Source organism: Pinus tabuliformis, chromosome 7 (assembly GCF_031772625.1).
Source record: "Pinus tabuliformis cultivar Carrire ecotype Pingquan chromosome 7, CPIR1, whole genome shotgun sequence".
NCBI lineage: Eukaryota > Viridiplantae > Streptophyta > Pinopsida > Pinales > Pinaceae > Pinus > Pinus tabuliformis.
In genome coordinates this window covers 67,392,425-67,410,219 of record NC_142293.1, presented here as the reverse complement: position 1 = coordinate 67,410,219, position 17,795 = coordinate 67,392,425, and the positions used below count along the sequence as shown (strand labels likewise).

The 17,795-nt window shown below is 33.9% G+C and overlaps 1 pseudogene; it reads right to left on the bottom strand.

Moving 5' to 3' along the window:
- Positions 1-4,621: 4,621 nt before the first annotated feature.
- On the bottom strand, positions 4,622-6,654 carry LOC149245240 (geraniol 8-hydroxylase pseudogene; annotated as a pseudogene).
- Between the last annotated feature and the right edge of the window lie 11,141 nt (positions 6,655-17,795).

Sequence of the window (17,795 nt, the reverse complement as noted above, 5' to 3'; positions counted from 1 at the left end):
CTAAGTCCACCACTGTTGTTAGGCATACTATAAGGGAGAATCGAAGAAGAAGAGCAGAGGCAATGGGAAGAGATAAACAGAAAAGCAGGTTTCTATGACAAGGAAGAGGAAACAACATCAAAATCTTGGGATGCTAGAGAGGCCACCAGGGCCATCAAAGATGAGGAGATGGACTAAGTTGCTCAGAGGATGAGCAACACCTTTAGTAGGGGGGTGATGATGAGCCCCATAAATGGGTAATTATACGGGCTCATTTTGCTTCCTAACATAGTTAAACCAACCATTCCGTTAGCTTATTGCATGTTTTTTGATTAAATTTATGCTTATGGAGTGAGTTGAGTTAGTTATGATGCCAAGAGGTCTAATATGTGTTTAATGCATATTTTTGTTGAATTTTGAAGACAAAGTCAAAGATTCAATGGACAATTGGCAGCAATAATTCAAAGTGGACAAAGGAGAGGATTTATAGGAGGGAATCCCCCTCATTTATTACTCCCCACTTCGAATTCCCCTTCATGCAACTCGGAGTACAAACAACCAAATCAATGCACTAGGAGGCAACTGAGCAAGTGGAGGATAACTTATGTTTATCTCGAGTTTTGGGAGCCAAGCCTCCTTGATTTTAAGGAAGCTGTTGGGAGCTTCAGTTGTATAAGTAGAGAGGCCTAGGGCCTCACTAGGGTCGAATTTTTTTTGGATTTTTGTTGTACTTTTTCTATTGTAGAACTCTGCTCAACTTCGAGTTTACTTTTGGTGACAGTTTCATGTAACCCTATTACTATTTTGATAATAAAGATCAGATCCTTTTTGAGCTAGCATTGAGTTACCTCAGAGGGCTTAACTCTTGGGTTAGGGCACAATCCAAGTAGCCAAGCTCCTCTTGTTTGTATTTATATGCTTTGTTTCAGTTTATGGATTAGTTGTTGTTAGATGAATTTTTTTATTGGTTAAGAATAGGTTGCTTTTGGTGATTTAGAAGGTTGGTTCCATTTGTGTTTTTTGTAACAGGTTAAGCAGTGATAGAAAGAAGATTCAAAAGGCTAGCAACAGTGCCTTGGCCTCTTTTCCTCCCTTTGCGACCATGAATTGAGGCAAAGACCCTCTTGCTGCCCCAAAAACACAGATTTTCCTTCTCCATAGGATTTCTAGTGTTTGCAGTTTGTTAGAAGGTTAATGTTTTGCTTTAGATCTTTTTCACCATGCTCATTTCTGTCTTTGCAATAAGTCTTCTTCCATGCTCTCTCTCCTTGTAGCATTTTTTCAACATTTACTTCCATAGCTCATAATTTAGACTAGCTTGATGCAAAATTTTGTTTTTTTTATGTACTCATTTCCTTGCTTGCTTGATCTCATTGGTTGACTGTCAGTTCTTTTGCAACAGATCTATTCTCACAGCAGGTCAGCCTATCAGCCATCACATTCTCTCCCTGATCCATGCCCTACAGGTCGCCCAAAGTTCACCTCAAATCTGCCTTAGTTTTCTGCCTTTTTCCATAGGATTTCTTCCTCTCTCCCAATCATCTTTCCCTCTCCTAGTGATCCTTGGTGGACCCTAGGAACTCTAACACATCATCCCAACCTTCAGCTACCTTTTCCATCCGCTCTCACACCCTCAAAACCTTCAAAACTGCTCTCGGCATCCTCTTGTAGATCCCCTGTGTCCTCCTGTTAGATTTTCCTGTAGGCTTTATTTTGAAGGTCGAGTGTGGGAAAAGCCTCTAGAAGGCCACCCGAGACCTCCTAGGACCCATCTATACCATCTTACATCTCTTCAAACCCCAAAGTTGCCCTTCAACACCACCTATTTGCTTCCACCTTCACACACAATAAAATACATGCATGTCAATTTCACATAAAAATACATAAAAATCCAAAAAGATGTTTTTTGCTCATTTACTTCTAGAAATAGCTTGAGTAGATGTTGTTTACTTCCTTGAGTAGGTAATGGCATTTATTTCATGGTTTTCATAGTGCTTTCTGCAAAAGTAGGATTAGTTGGTTAAGTAGGGTTTGCTAGGTTTACTTCACATTTTATTCTTTTTCTTTTTTGCAATTAGAGTAGCCTCTATAGAGTAAGCTTTCCTTTCATCACATATAGAGCTTCTTCTGGAATCTATAGAAGATGGCTTGAGCTCCTAGTGATCTTGCGCCAACTAGCCAAGTGACAGCCTACAGTAAGAACTAGTATTTGTGCATACAGCACCGTCGCTTCCAAGTTTGTTAGGAACTACCGAGTTGATAAGAGTAAAGTAGGCAACCCAGGAGTTGCAACATTATTGCTGCAATACTGGTGCTCACCATCCCCCCTCTCTCTCCGCCCTCTAACTCTATCACTATCTCCCTCCCTCTCTCCTCTATCCTTCTCTCCCCCCTTTCTTCGATCTCTCCTTCTTTGCCTCTCTCTCTCTCTCCCCTAAACATACACTCTCTCTCTCCATATCTCTCTTGTCACTCCCTCTCTCTCCCTCTCCACTTTTCTCTCTCTATGTATTTCTTCTTAACTCCCTCTCTCCCCCTCCAACTCCATCTCTATGTTCGTCTCTCTCAAGTCCTTTCTTTGGTCCTTCCTCTCTCTCTCTCTCTCCCTCTCTATCTTCCCTCTAACCTTGTCACTATCTCTCCCCCCCTCCATCTTTGTGTTTCCCCCTCTCTCTCTCTTTCTTACCATTCTCTCCCTCTCTCACTCTATTTTTCTCTCTCTTCATTCCTCCTCTTCCCTCTCCTTCATTGTATCTCCTCCTCTCCCTTGTCACTCCCCCATCTCTCCACCTCTATCATTCTATGCATTTGTTCTTCGCTCTATATATATCTAGAGTTAACATATATCGTGATATATTAATATATATTATAATATAACAAATTGAATATTGTATTAAATTTAATATTGCATTAATCCAAAGCTATTAAATTTAACAATATTAATACTATAATATATTGACATTAATATTATCATATCAATATTAGATTTGATGATATTTTTTACATGGCATGATAACAAAATTTATAGTAAAACTACATCAAATTAATATTTTCAAATATTACAACTTTGATGTGGAATATTTATGCCTTTAAAGATTTTAATATATCCCTAAGATATGGTTTTTCCTTTTAAAGATTCATTTTACAAATGTTTAGTTAAAAGAAATATTAAAAGATTTTGGAGCAAGATTTTCGAATCTTTGTCTTGAATTAACCTTTTTCCTTTGATTTAAGAAATGAGACTGACTTTCGTATAGAGTAAAAATGTTTAAATTTTTACTTAATTTGGAATTTTATTGTGGTCAAAAAAATTGTTAAGGGTAAATTTATGATCCATTCAAATTCAAGTATATGATAAAGGAACTATTAAAAGCATGAAATAATTTACTAGTCATTTAAATACATAACTATATTTAATAATTAATCTCCATCCTTTAATAAGATTAAAAATTTATATATAATTTAAGATTGGCTACATTAGAAAGAAAAAAAAAAATTATTATTTTTTGAAGACATGACACACTTACACATCAAGTCAGCTGAATGCAGATTGCTCCTCTGGACGTAAAAATTCAAAGTAATACAACAACAATACAAAATAAACAAATAAAAATTAAAAAAAATAATGAAAATATAAAAAAAACCATGACCTAAAACATCTATTTTACATTTTTTAAATTTAATTTAAATAATATATAAAAAAATAAACTTACTATAACATTTTTTTTAATATCATTTTCTGAAATAAAAAAACCTAAATATCACATAATAAATTCGATTTTTTTTTTAATAAAAGTGTACATTAAACTATTATATACACTTAACTTCTAAACTATTTATAATTATTATTCATTTTTAATTACTCATCACATATATATTAAATAGATATATTAAAAAAAAAGGAAATTTTCTTATTATAAAAGTATACATTAAACTATTATATACACTTAACTTCTCAACTATTTATAATTATTATTCATTTTTAATCACTCATAACATATATATTAAAAAATTTAAAGTATTTTTTTAATATTAGATATTTTACATTATACTAATGTTTTTTTTAGTGTTTTTGAAACTTATTTTTTATTTTTTAATGTTTTTGAAACTTACTTTTGATTTTTTTATTGTTTTCGAAACTTACTTTTGATTTTTGAGCCTAGAGACTTATTCTAAACTCAGTATGATGTGTAATGTTATCAGTTCCTCATCAAAGTTGAAATTTTGTTCATGTATGTCAAATAAAAAAAAAAATATAAAAATTAAAAAATTAAATAACTATATAAAACATTTAAATAATATCCACTCATAAAAAAATTTGCAAATGAAAAAATTGGATCTCTCCAGTGATATTAGATCCCTATTTAAAATAAATCTATGTTGATATATTAAAATAAAAATAGTATATATATATATATATATATATATATATATATATATATATATATATATATATATAAAATTCAAAATAAATAAATATATATATGGAAGCTTATAATTCTCACATGAAATATACAACATATTTTATATATATATAATGTATCATATATATTTTCTAGTATTAATACCTTGCAAATGTCTTATCTATGTTGTTCCTCTAAGAAAGTTTGCAGAGAGGGCAATCCACCCTATATAATCCTGTCTAGTAAAGATTAATAGGCAGTCTTGGTGCGGGAACTGCTATTAAGGGTATTCTCTTCTGTAGAGCTAGCCCAAACACCTCAGACATATCAACTACAAAATCATCGTCCCTGGTGGCCCCAAGGATGGACCAATTGAAAGCATGAAGGAGAGATCCCAAAACCAAATGAAGCATTCTGTGTGCCAGAGGAAGCCCAATGCAAATCCTTCTTCCTGCACCAAATGGTATCAACTCAAAGTCTTGGCCTCTATAGTCAGTATTACACCCCAAAAACCTTTCTGGCTTGAATTCCAAAGGTTCCTTCCAAACCCTGGGATCTCTTCCAATGCCCCATATATTCACAAACACTTGTGTGTTCTCTGGGACAACATATCCACCAATCTCACAAGAGCTATCTGCTCTTCGTGGAACTATCAGTGGAGCTGCTGGGTGCAATCTGAGGACCTCCTTCACTATTGCTTGTAAATATGGCAGCTTTACTATGTCTGATTCTTCCATTCTTTTGTCTTGACCAACGATTTCATCCAGCTCTGCCTGAGCCTTTCTTATTACTGCTGGTTTTCTGAGAAGCTCAGCCATTGCCCATTCAACTGTTACCGAAGTTGTATCCGTCCCTGCAATGAACATGTCCTGCCAGCATAATCACTATATTTAGTTTACATTGTGTAAGGTTTTTATAGATAGAAAGTGGGTTACAAGTTATAGATCATAGAATTGGCTCAATCATAATAATAAAATTGGTTTGGAGTTACACCATCAAGAGATTTCACATACCAATTTAATAAGAGATTTCACATACCAATTCAATATCATTTAATTAGTTGTGATCTTAAAATTAAATTCTTAATATTATTTTTAGAATTTCAAATTATAAATTCATATCTGAATTTATAATTTGAAATTCTTTTTCCCATTAACAAATCTAATATATAAAAAAATAAAAATGATTGAGAACTCTACTTATGTGGCTATACAGTGCACGATTGAGAATTCTACTTATGTAATTATGCAGTGAGGTTGACCATATACATCAAACTTAATTGTAAATTTTAAAAATACATGGCTTCCATGTGCATGTAAGTATTTTTTAATGGAAGCTATCACTACTGAAACAGCTTACCATTAGCAATCCCTTGATGTTTTCCAAAGTGAATTGTGTGCCACCCTTCCTTAAATCCAGCATGATTTCTAGAAAATCCTTCCCTTCATGGTGAACAGTTGCCCCATCATTATCATCATCTTCTCCTAGACGCTCCTCAATAATCCTGTCAAAGAGACTGTCAAACCTCCTGGCCAAGCTCTTCATTCCTTGCTTCAGTCCTTGCAGATCAAACCTCTCCAGGAAAGGGAAGACATCTGATAAATTTGGAGTTCCTGTCAACTTTAGGACTTCCCATACCATATCCTTAAACTCTGCAACCTCTTTAGAGCCCGGGTGAAATACATTTCTGCTGCAAATCATCCTGCCCACAAGGCTAAGTGAATTCAGAAAGGCTCTCTCTCCAATATTCACACTTTGTCCCTCAATGGAGTCCTCAAAGATAGACCTAATGGTCCTATTTACTTCATCGCTTCTCAAATGCTGAAGAGCATCAAGCCTTTTGGGTGAGAATAGTTCAGTGTTACAGATCCTTCTGAGCAACCGCCAGTGAGGACCATAAGGACTCCATACCAGACTAGTCCCTTGGTATCCAAATGTCCTGGCGGCCATGTTGACAGACCTGCTGGAAAAGGTCTGGTCATTGTTTTTCAGCACCTCTTTTGCCATGGATGGTGATGAAACAACAACTGTTAATTTGCATCCCAGTCTCAGAGACATAAGAGGCCCATATTTCTGGGCAAGGCCAAAGAGAGATTCATGAGGTTTGTCACCCCACTGAAGGATGTTTCCAATGATGGGCCATCCAGGAGGACCAGGTGGCAATCTGTTGTTCTTCTTTTTGTTGTGGAGGAGGAAAATAGATAACAGCACAACTCCCACTCCCACTACTATAAAATCATACACTGATGCAATCTCCATTGAATACACCAGGAATCAAACAGCTTCAGAAAATCATTCACTGCATTGGCCCATGAAAACCAAAATAAGATACAAAATTTAAACCACCCAAGGGTGTCCAACGATCTTGTTTTCAATCTTCGTTTGGACATAAAACAATTATCTAAGCCAACTAAGCAGGTAATAGTTTTGAATGGTTGTTTGGAATGGCAAGTGGAAAACAGGCATTGCTTACCACACCAAATTTGTTTATACAAAGGTCGCTTTCTCCCACTCGAGTTCCAAGCGACCTATTATTGCTCTACTAAAATTTTGTCATTTTGTTTTTTTGTCAGGTTGCAATATTCTGTTATTCAAAGTATTTTTAAATTTTGTCAGGTTGCAATATTCTGTTATTCAAAGTATTTTTAAATTTTGTCAGGTTGCAATATTCTGTTATTCTGTAAATGTAATGTATATCTATCAAAATTAACAAATATTTATGATCTTTAGCTTCTACATTCTGTGAATGCAATGTATATCTACCAAAATTAAACGGTTACGGATTCAATGTATTTAATTAATATTTTTTCATTTTATATTAATTATATAGTCAATTATATATCCAATAAATTTGTAAGAAAATTAATGGTTACAAATTCTGTGAATTTAATAGACATTTAAAATCTGTCCAAGAGAAACAATTTTGGGGAATTTTCTGTGGTAAGAAATTCGATTAGGAAATATTTAAATCTTTTTAAATGTAAAAACAAACCTAATACCATAAAAAATTCTGGCTCACTCAAATCTTAACACTTTACGACCATAACTCAAATTTTTAAAAATTTCAATCAATTTTTTCTAAAATCATACCAACATTTACATAGCCAGGGTTTAAAAAAAAAAATATTATTCCTTTTCCACGTACTCATTTCCTGCACACTCATCGCACACAAGGATCTACAATCCAACAGAGATACGATTATCTAGATGCAGAAAAACTAGATCACAAGGATAAGAGAACTAAAGAACCTACCAACGAAAGGCATGTAATACCCTCAAAGACTAGCAAATAAAAACCCTGCTTAGGCTGATAGAGCATATCATGAATAATTTTCATCATCTTTTGGCATATTGAAGACCTGGGAAGACTGATAACAATCCATTTTGCACAATTTTTACTTAGTGTGTTCACAAAGTACAAGATCCAAGAAAGATATAAACTATAGAACCAGAAAAAATATCTTGGAAAATTTTTGGGTGGAAGGAAACGGATAAGGTTAAAACTAAGATGATAACTGCCCATGAAAAGTAAATATCATACACCAATCACCATTGACTTGCGAACTAAGAAGAAGCAAAGGGTTCCAGTTACCCAGCAAACTTAACCTTTCTTAGGTTGAAGAAGAGCTTTCTGGATTGTTTCAGGAACATTTAACATTTTGTCTATGAACTTGTTTTAATTAGTATATATATATTTATTTTTATTATTAGTAGATTGTGTTTGAATTTTTTTTTTTAATTATTAATTTTGAATTCTGTTGTTACTAAAGATTTTATTTTTGTAAGTGATGATCTTAATGTTTATAGCAAATTAACAAGTTGGCAGGCTCAATTCTATTTTTGTAAGTGATGATTTCAATATGTATATAGTAAGTTAACAAGTTGGCACACTCAATTTTTTATTGAATTTATTATTTTGCAAGGTAAATTTGCATTTTAATTCTTTTTTCTAGTTAAGTGAAGTTACATTTAGATTATTTTTCATGAAATTCTTATGATTTGGCTCATTTTAAAATGGACTTAAACTCCTAAAAGGAAAGTTTCATTGTTAAAGTTCACTTTAGTTATGTAAAATTATAATTTTTAGTAAACTTTTCTTTAAAATTAGGAAATTTTTTTCCTTTCATTTTCATTGATGGAATCAAACAACATGTAATGTTGTTGGCCTAGAATCTAATTTGGCATATTTTCTTGTGGAATTCAAGAAGGAGGGAGGAGATGGTGGACATTAGTTCCCCAAAGCTTATATGTAGAATTCAACCTCATCATAGGGGTTACATTTAGCATTGTTGATGGTTTAAGATAATCAGTGATTGTAGATTGTTCAATATGAGTTAGATCCACAAATGTATTTGACCTCCATGTGGATACAAAAGAACCACATATAGAGAATTAATTAGAAATTCTAGTTGGTTATAGGCATCATTAACATATCATCTTGATATTCATTTATTCCACAACAATGGAATTCATTGAATCAATAATGATCCATTAATATAACTTCCTAAAAACAGCCAGAACCACCATAATACCAATCTTGGTGTGAGGACTTGTAACTAAAGATAAGCCTCATGCACCCATTACTACACACATTAATGTTGTGTATGTTTTATAAATACACCATATACAACTTTAATGGGTCTATTAGAGGGCAGTTATGGAAATATGTTAGCAACGAGAATAATTAATTGGAAAATATGATGTTAGTAAGGATTTATTTGTTTGCATACAAATAACTTTGGAATAGATAATGCACAACTAAATATTGACTTTGGCCTATGATTGTATGATTTCAAATTTGACGTTGCAAGAGAGTATTAAATAGGATAACCTGTGATTGTATGATTTCTTGTCCTTGAGGAAGTAACTCTATGTAAATATTAATCTGACTAAGTATGAAAAAATAAAAGTTAAACATGTAAAAAATTTCTCTAGATATGTTCTTAAATTTAGTGTTTGTGGATTGTAGTGGATTCTTTTGAAATGAGTGTGCACTTTAATAAACCTCTAACATGCTGCTAGATTAATTGGTCATAAATAAAGCTTAATCATCTATGGGAAAAAAACATCAACTTGAGTGATTGAGTAGAGGGTGTGAGGACTATGAAGAGTCTACAGGAGAATTGTATAAATAAAACATTGAGAAATTGTAAGAATTAATATAAAAATGAAGAAGACTACTTACCGAAAAAAGGTGGCATTCAAATTAGATGGGATAAAAGAAACTTCACATGGATGAGTTGGTGATGACATTACATAGATGTTAAGGGAAATACAACATAGGCTTGATGCCGTGGAAGTGGACATAAGCCAAGTTAAAGAAAAAAGGGAAAAAGTTATGGCTTATTATTATTCCTCAAGTTTGTTGAGGAGGTTATAAAACCTAAGGTTGAAAGAGATGAGTGTGATAAAGTCTACTAAGGAATTTTAAAATTGAACATTATATCTAGTCATGTGGAAACAATAAATAAAAAACACTAGATATATTAATGGCCTAAGGTTGGACATTTAAAATGAATATTCAATTTGATATGATTTCATTCAGTTGAGGATGCCTATCAATAGGCCTTGTGAGCATAAGAGAAACTGGAAATAAAGAAGCAACGATCAAACAAAGGTAGAGGTTAAGGTAGCGGAAGAGGACAACATAGCTATGGAAGAATCCAAATATATGAAAATAAAGAATAAAAGGACAACACCTCTCGATGAAAACAAAAATGCAAAATTGCTTCCTACATTATTTAAGGAGAGAAGACAATGTGCAAAAATTAATTAAATGTAGTTTTAATAATGCGCAACATAGAAACATATAACTATTAGACAATGATTTTCTCAAAAAGACCTTTCCAAGAGGAAAACCCCACACTCTAAAGCATGTATTATTCAACAACTAAATTGTTACAATATATTACAATCTTATTTCTCTCAACAAGAGAATTTAGTAGTAGCATAAGGATTTCAAAGAAATTTCAATAGTATCATAGCAACTTAAAACACACATTATGTTTTCTTCCAACTCTATCACTCAATAAATAGGCATAGAAAAACCATAAACCATTTATGATTTTCTAATTCTACGTGTTGGAAACCATAAAAAATTAATTGGATAATTACTACCACTTGGGATTCATTGCTAGCTAGCAATATGCATTTATTCCCTACTATAGCTAAATGTTTATTTCTTGCTACAACTTAACAATCATTACCTACTCTACTATAAGACTACAAGGTGTATTACACCTATAGCAACATTGTTCCACTTGTCATATATATTCCAAGAGTATAAGGGAGAATGCATCAAACATTAAGCCAAGTATCAGGGGCCATAAGGCACATAGAGTCATAGCACCACTAAAATTTACTTTTGCTCGCCATTTTTTTCAATGTGTTAGTAACATTAGGTAAAATTGTCAACCTTATCTAGTATTTCCTTTCCATCCTCTACCATCTCCCTCATGAAATGGTAGTAGATATCTATATGATTTGTCTTCACATAAAAGGTTAGGTTCTTAGCAAGGAAAATGGCACTTTTACTATCACATTGAATTGCAATAGCTTTAGAACTTAGCCCTAATTTTAAACATAATTTCATAAGCCAAATGGCCTCCTTAGAAGCATGAGTTGCTTCCATATACTCTACCTTTGTAGTGGAAAAAGAAACCATAACTCAATGCTTATCATCCAAATTATTGCTCCACCAAACAATTGAAACACATGTCCACTTGTAGATCTTGTTCTATCTACATCTCCTACCTAATAAAATATGCTTAGTTCTTTATATATCCATTGAGTGTGGGCCCACTAAAACATCACTATTATAGAAAATGAAATATTTAGAAGTACTTCTGAAATACAAAAATACCTTCTCTATTATAGCCCGATGTTCCCATCTAGGATTAGCCATGTATCAACTCAATACTACCACTACTTAGGAAATGTTTGGTTTAGTATAAACCATAGCATACATAAAACTATTAATTGCATGAGCATAAAAAAAAATATGTATCCTTCATCTTTGTTGGTGTTGTAGGATGCTAAACAATTGAAAGCTCAGTTCCCACATAAATAAGAACACTCAATGATCATCAATATTCCACATGAATACATTATAACATAAGCTTTGCATACATTGACTCAACTAAATATTTTTATTTTCTCTATCTCTATTAATCTCCATTCCTCAGATATATTTTGCAGCCTCCAACTCCTCCATATCAAATTGTGTTGAAAGTTGAGACTTCAAATAACAAATAAGATCCTCACTATTGCCATAGAATAACATATCATCTTAAATATAGAGATATAAGAAGGAAATCACCACCATCATGTTTGTAATAACATGGTGATATGATTTCGATATTAGAAATCCCAATCCAATACAAAAGAATCAAACTTTTGGTACACACTGTTGGAGAGGTAAATCCCCTCTGCGGACAGAGGCGATCCCACTAGCCCAAAATGGGTCTAGCAACAATCAAACAATACTATCATGCAGGTTCCTAATTGCAAATTAAAGGTGGATTACGAGAACCTACTTGGATTCGAACGCTAGTGTTGTAGGAGAGTTGACGCTCCCGTTCCTTTGCTCCGACCGGTCACGATCCTCACGATCTCCGTGAATGGACACCTCCACATGCAAAGAACGATAAGAATACAAGCATAAAACCAAATAGATGCAATTATATATCGGTCAGAAAAGATATAATTCAATCATCATTATAATGGACAGCAAGAATGGAACCATAATGATAGTCATCTATTATTGATAATCAACAAAGGAGTATACAACCGAAGTTCTGACATCAAATCCTCCTTTGGCTGGGTGATCAGCTACACATGTCTTGCAAAGCTTGTCGGGATCAGGAACAAGCCTCTCTCTCTCTTTGACTATGAATGCAAAGAAGACTCAACAACAATCTCTCAGACTTCTGACAGTATCATTCTCCCTATACTCAAAAACTAGCTTGTCAAATGCACCAGAACAAGCTTTTATAGATGGAGGAGGAGGAAGAGATACAATGAATCCAGACATTCATGGGATAAGCATTATCATCGAAAAGCTATTGTGGATGATGATTCTCGACCTCCATGAGATTGACATTATCCCTGAAAAGCCACATGAGTCGAAAGGAAAAAACTCTCGGGCTTGCATTTGTGAACAAACTTTTCCAAAATTGGTTGGCGCGGGTAATACTCTGAGACAGAGCGCCTATAAGCGCGCCCTCTTTGGAGAATTTCCTTCATTGGCGCAGGTGATACACTGTGGATCCGCGCTAATGGAAAAAGGGGACTTTTTAAGGATATTTTGCAGGAGATGTCTTCAAGGCATATGAAGTCCATACTTAGGGGAACATAATGCAAGTGTTTTCAAGTTATGTCACTGCCCACAAATCCCAGAATGAGTCCTCCAAAGTGTGGGAAAGGGGTAACAGGGACGGTGACCAATGGTGACAAATTACTGTGTAACACACACCTTGGGAGATTATTTTAAACCCTATTAAGATTTTCGTTTTTCAAACCAATGACTCTTTACCTTTGTTAATGTAGTACTCTTGTTGTGTCTTATGGATCTCCTCCTTAAGTCACCATTTAGAAACGATGTTTTCACGTACATCTATTCTATCTCTAAATCAAAATACATTTCTATAGATAATAGAAACTTAATATATGTTAAATTAGCAACTTTGTTTGCTCAATTTGGTAATATCATTTCACAATCAAATTTTCCTTGTGCTTTTCAACATTTCCATATAAATTGATCATCTCTTTGAACACCCATTTACATCTAAATTGATCATATTTTGTATCACCCATTTACATCTAATGGGTCTTCATCCATAAGGTTATGGTACCAAGTCCCTTTTATAACTCTTTCTAAGTACATCAATTTCCTCATCCACATCCAATCTCTAAGATTCAATATCATCCATCTCCATTACATGTTTCACAATTCTATTTGCATCAGTGTTACCAAATAAATAAAATATACATATCAAATTAGATGGATTGTAATTATACTTGTTTGGATACCTTCTTTACCAAGTGGACCTCTTTTAAGATTGAGGTGGAATTTATTCCTCCTCTTGCAAACTCTCTAAACCTTCCTCCTCATTAGTTCCATCGTGAACTTCTTGTTGAATTTCTAAGTCATTTTTCTTGGCCTTGGATGGTATTGAACTAGTAATTTCTTTCCATCATCTTCTAATTACACCATTGTGGGAGGATATTTAACATATCTACAAATAAGATTCCTAGGATACAAAAAATTTCCAGCCATAGATTCCCAAAGCTTGTACTCCTTCATGCAAATGAGATAGGTAGTGAAAATGCATTTCAAAAACTTATGATCTGAGTTCAATTGCTTCTCCCTGGGAAGAATGCATATTGATCATAACCAAAAACTTGAAGATGTTGAAGTAAGGGTTTCTTGATTGTATAGACCTCCATAGGGGTCTTATATATAAGAGCTAACATGGGAGACCCGTTAATCATTCAACATGCAATAGAAACCACTTATACACAAAAGTTATTCTCTAAGCTAGTTGCATTAAGCATACTCCTATCTCTCTCAGTTAGCACTCTATTCATCAATTTTAGTAAGGGGTATATGGAGTTTCATTATGTATTACAATGGAATTCTTATTAAAAAACTTGCTAACTCTGCACAGTGAAACTCACCACCGTTATTATTCCTCAACACCTTAAACTTCCTACTGGTCTAATTTTCCAAGAGAGATTTAAACTTCTTAAACTAACTAAAAATCTCATATTTTGTTCTAGAAAAATATGCCCATGTCCTTCTAGAATAATCTTCAATGAATGATACATAATATAAAGCCTTAGAAATTGAAGGAACTTTAACTAGACCAGATACTTGAGAAAATACTAAGTCCAACAACCTCAAAGCTTTGTGAGAAAAATAAAATTGAAGACGATTTTGTTCTCCATATATGTGGTGCACACAAATATCAAATTTGAGAGTAAAATCATCCAATCCATTGACAATATTTTGTTTTTCAAGGAGTGTAGGTCATGCCCACCTATATGGCCCAATGTTTGGTATCATAGCATTATCTTCACTATAGGTAAGTTTGTTTCTGAAGTGATATATTGTTTAGTAATTGAGAAAGTAAGATCATCAAAAGTAGGTGTATCTTCTTCTAATTGTGGATATCTATATTTTATAGATCTACATACCATAAAAATCAAAGAACTATTAGAATTGATAGTGCACACATCAAGTTGGAACAATGTACCAACAAAAACACCCTTAATAAGAACCATAGCTTTGTGGACAATCTTACGCCATTTGTTAGAGAAAGCAACCTACACACTGTTAACACTCTGTAATTTCCTTTAGGCTAAGAAAGGATTACAAAGGTAACCACATACCACTTTTAGGCTAGGATCCAACCCTACTAGCCTTGGAGAGGGTTGTTACTTGCTTCAGCTTATTCAAACCTCTTCTTTCTAAGCAATTTCTCAGCGTCACTTACAACTTCAGGGGGATCGGGATCTAGATGTGATCTTATATGGATCTTTCTAGAAGCCAGATTTTCCAAAAAATATGATTAAAACTAGGTTTAAACATAACTTCTAGGTGAAAATTCAGCCTGATTGATTCCTAACTCACTATCACCCACAGGAACTAGGATTAGGCTTCTCAAACAAATATTTTACCAAGGAAAATTTAGCCTTCACTCCCTGACAACGGCGCCAAAATGTTAGCACTCTGTATTTTCCTTTAGGCTGAGAAAGGTAACCATAGACCACTTTTAGGCTAGGATCCAGCCCTATTAGCCTTGGAGAGGGCTCTCTCACTAGGGTTTTTCTCGTTCAACCTGATTACTGAATGATTTTTTATCTTAGGCTGGTTATGAGGATCATAAGAGAATATTTTGTTTATTGTCTTGAAGGTAGGTAAGATATGAAAGACCCACTCAACATAGAACTAGTTTTAGCTAATGATTTCAAGTGAATAGGGATAGTGAAGGTGATTTAGGAAGGGGTAGGATAGGTAGTTTTGTTGATAATATAACTTGATTTCATTGTAGGGAGGGTGAGTGAAGAATCATGAGGATGAAAATCAGAGCATCAAGTTACAGATGAATTCAAATTTCCATTAAGAGGAAAAATACACATAAAATGTTCAGCTTATATAAAATAGAGCACAACAGTGAATTTTGCAAGATAAAACATGAAGACATATGTTTAAACCATGGAACCATAAGATAAAGCTGATAACACATAGGACAACATACCAACAAAGGTATGACACAAGAATCCCTGTCAAATTCCTTCTTCCTTTCTTCTACTCACTTGAGAAATTAATACAAAATACAAAATAGCAGCCTTGCTTCATCACACTGACCAACATAAAACTTTTCTTAGTTTTTTACATATTATATACATAAAAATATTCTACTCCCACCTAGCAGGGTTGAATTCCTCAAAGGAAAAACCATTCGTCATCTAGATACATCGAATTGTCACCTACTTTGCAGAAAAATAAGAACTAATTACCTAATGCAGTTTTTAGCTTGATACGCCATCAAAATTGGAATATTCATAACAAATCATTAACCATACCATCCCAAGGATTAATGAAACCTAACATCATTATTAAACAACTTTTGGAACCCAAAAACGTGAATTTACAAGTCGAATTGAGGATTGTGTCAAAAATGCAACAGCTGCTGCGAATCTTCTAGTTTCGCAACAACTTTCACAACATTTCAAGTTCTGCATATTTCCGACCTATGTATGAAAAAATGAAACTGATGGGTCATATTGGAATGTCCCTATGCAACTTATGAACCTATGAAACAACCCCAAAATGGAAAACAATCCTCCAAAACACTATCTCCCTTTGTTATCAGATTCACAACAACTTTCGCAACACTGGAACATCTCAAAATTTTGATTTTTCCTATGAGAGTTTTATGATAAAAAAGACAAAATCCAGAGCTTAGTGGCATCCACCTGATGAAACACAACTTTGTGCTACTTCTACAAGTATATATAACTTTCCTCTCTTCCTCTTTCTTCTAAATTGCCTAGCCTCAGTTGGTTGTTGTTTTACTAGTCTAAGTCTCCCTTTTAAGACCAAATTTTGTGTATACATATTTCTCACTTGCCTATGCAGAGGAAAGGTCCACTTCAACTTATGTTTGGCCTTCTCAATGATAGGTTAAAAAAATTTCAATTGATTAAAGAATCTCAACTTATCCCTTTGATCTTTCTATGCAAGCTAATCTACTTTTTATTGAACTTCCTCTATTTGTTCCATCGGTTTGTTGAACTCATTTTTCTCATCAAAAAATTCAACTATCCTCTGCTCTAGCTGAGCAATTTCTTTCACTTGCATCTTTGTTTTCCTAACAACAGGTGTAGTTATAGGTTTCCTTGACTGCTCAAATGTCCTCTTCTGTACAGTAGGTACCAAGGCCTTCTTTTATCGTTTTCCTTCATTGGACTTAGTAGATTCTTGTAAAGTTTTCATCTTGAGGTCTCTACTTTATTGATGCAGTTGTGTTACAATTAAATGTGCTTTACCAAGTTGATCTTACAGATCCTTAATTCTCTGATCCCTTTCATCAATTTCCACTTCTTCATGTGCACTCTCTAATATCTCAACATCTTGAATAGGTGTAAAGTCTACACGAAATCTCTTGGCTGAAACTCGTGTTCTCCATCTCCTAGATACTTGTTCTACCTTAGGTGAGAAGTGAAGTTTCTTGGCACTCCTTTGTCCACTGATTTGTCCTTAATCAAAGGTTTTTTCACTTAGCTAGTTGTTGCAGATTAGGCCTCTTTGATTGCAACTGATGGGGTATCTCTCTTACTATTTTGGCTATCAAAGGATTGTTCCATCCACCCTGAAGATATCAAAAAGTCTTGCCATGACTACTCCCTCTTGTCAAGTTCTTTTATCACCATCATTTTAATCAATGAAAAATGGAATAAACTAGGTTCAATCTGACTCCCCTTTTCTTGAACTTTGTCAGCCATTTTGCTGAGACTCCTAAACAAATAGTAAGGAAGATTCAAGGGTTTCATGCTTGTAAAATGTATTAGAAGTCTAATGTGGTACTAATAGACTTTGTTGAACCTCCCTTCACATGTAAAATACCTTTGAATCACCTTCAACAACTTACTATGGTGGTCTAATAGATAACTCCTTGGGGTAATAGACTCATGCCCCTCCTGGTATTGTGGCTTCAGAAAGTATTTGAAATGAGCTAAATCTAACTCCATACCTTTAAACCACTCTTCACCATGTAAAGGGATATCAGTTCCAGCAACTATTGATTTCTCTGAGACAACAAGCTCCAAAGTTCCAACTTTTACTTCCTTCCCTTTAAAATTTAGTGAAAATTGTTTGGTGAGCTGTAAGTGGTGACCCTAGCCCTG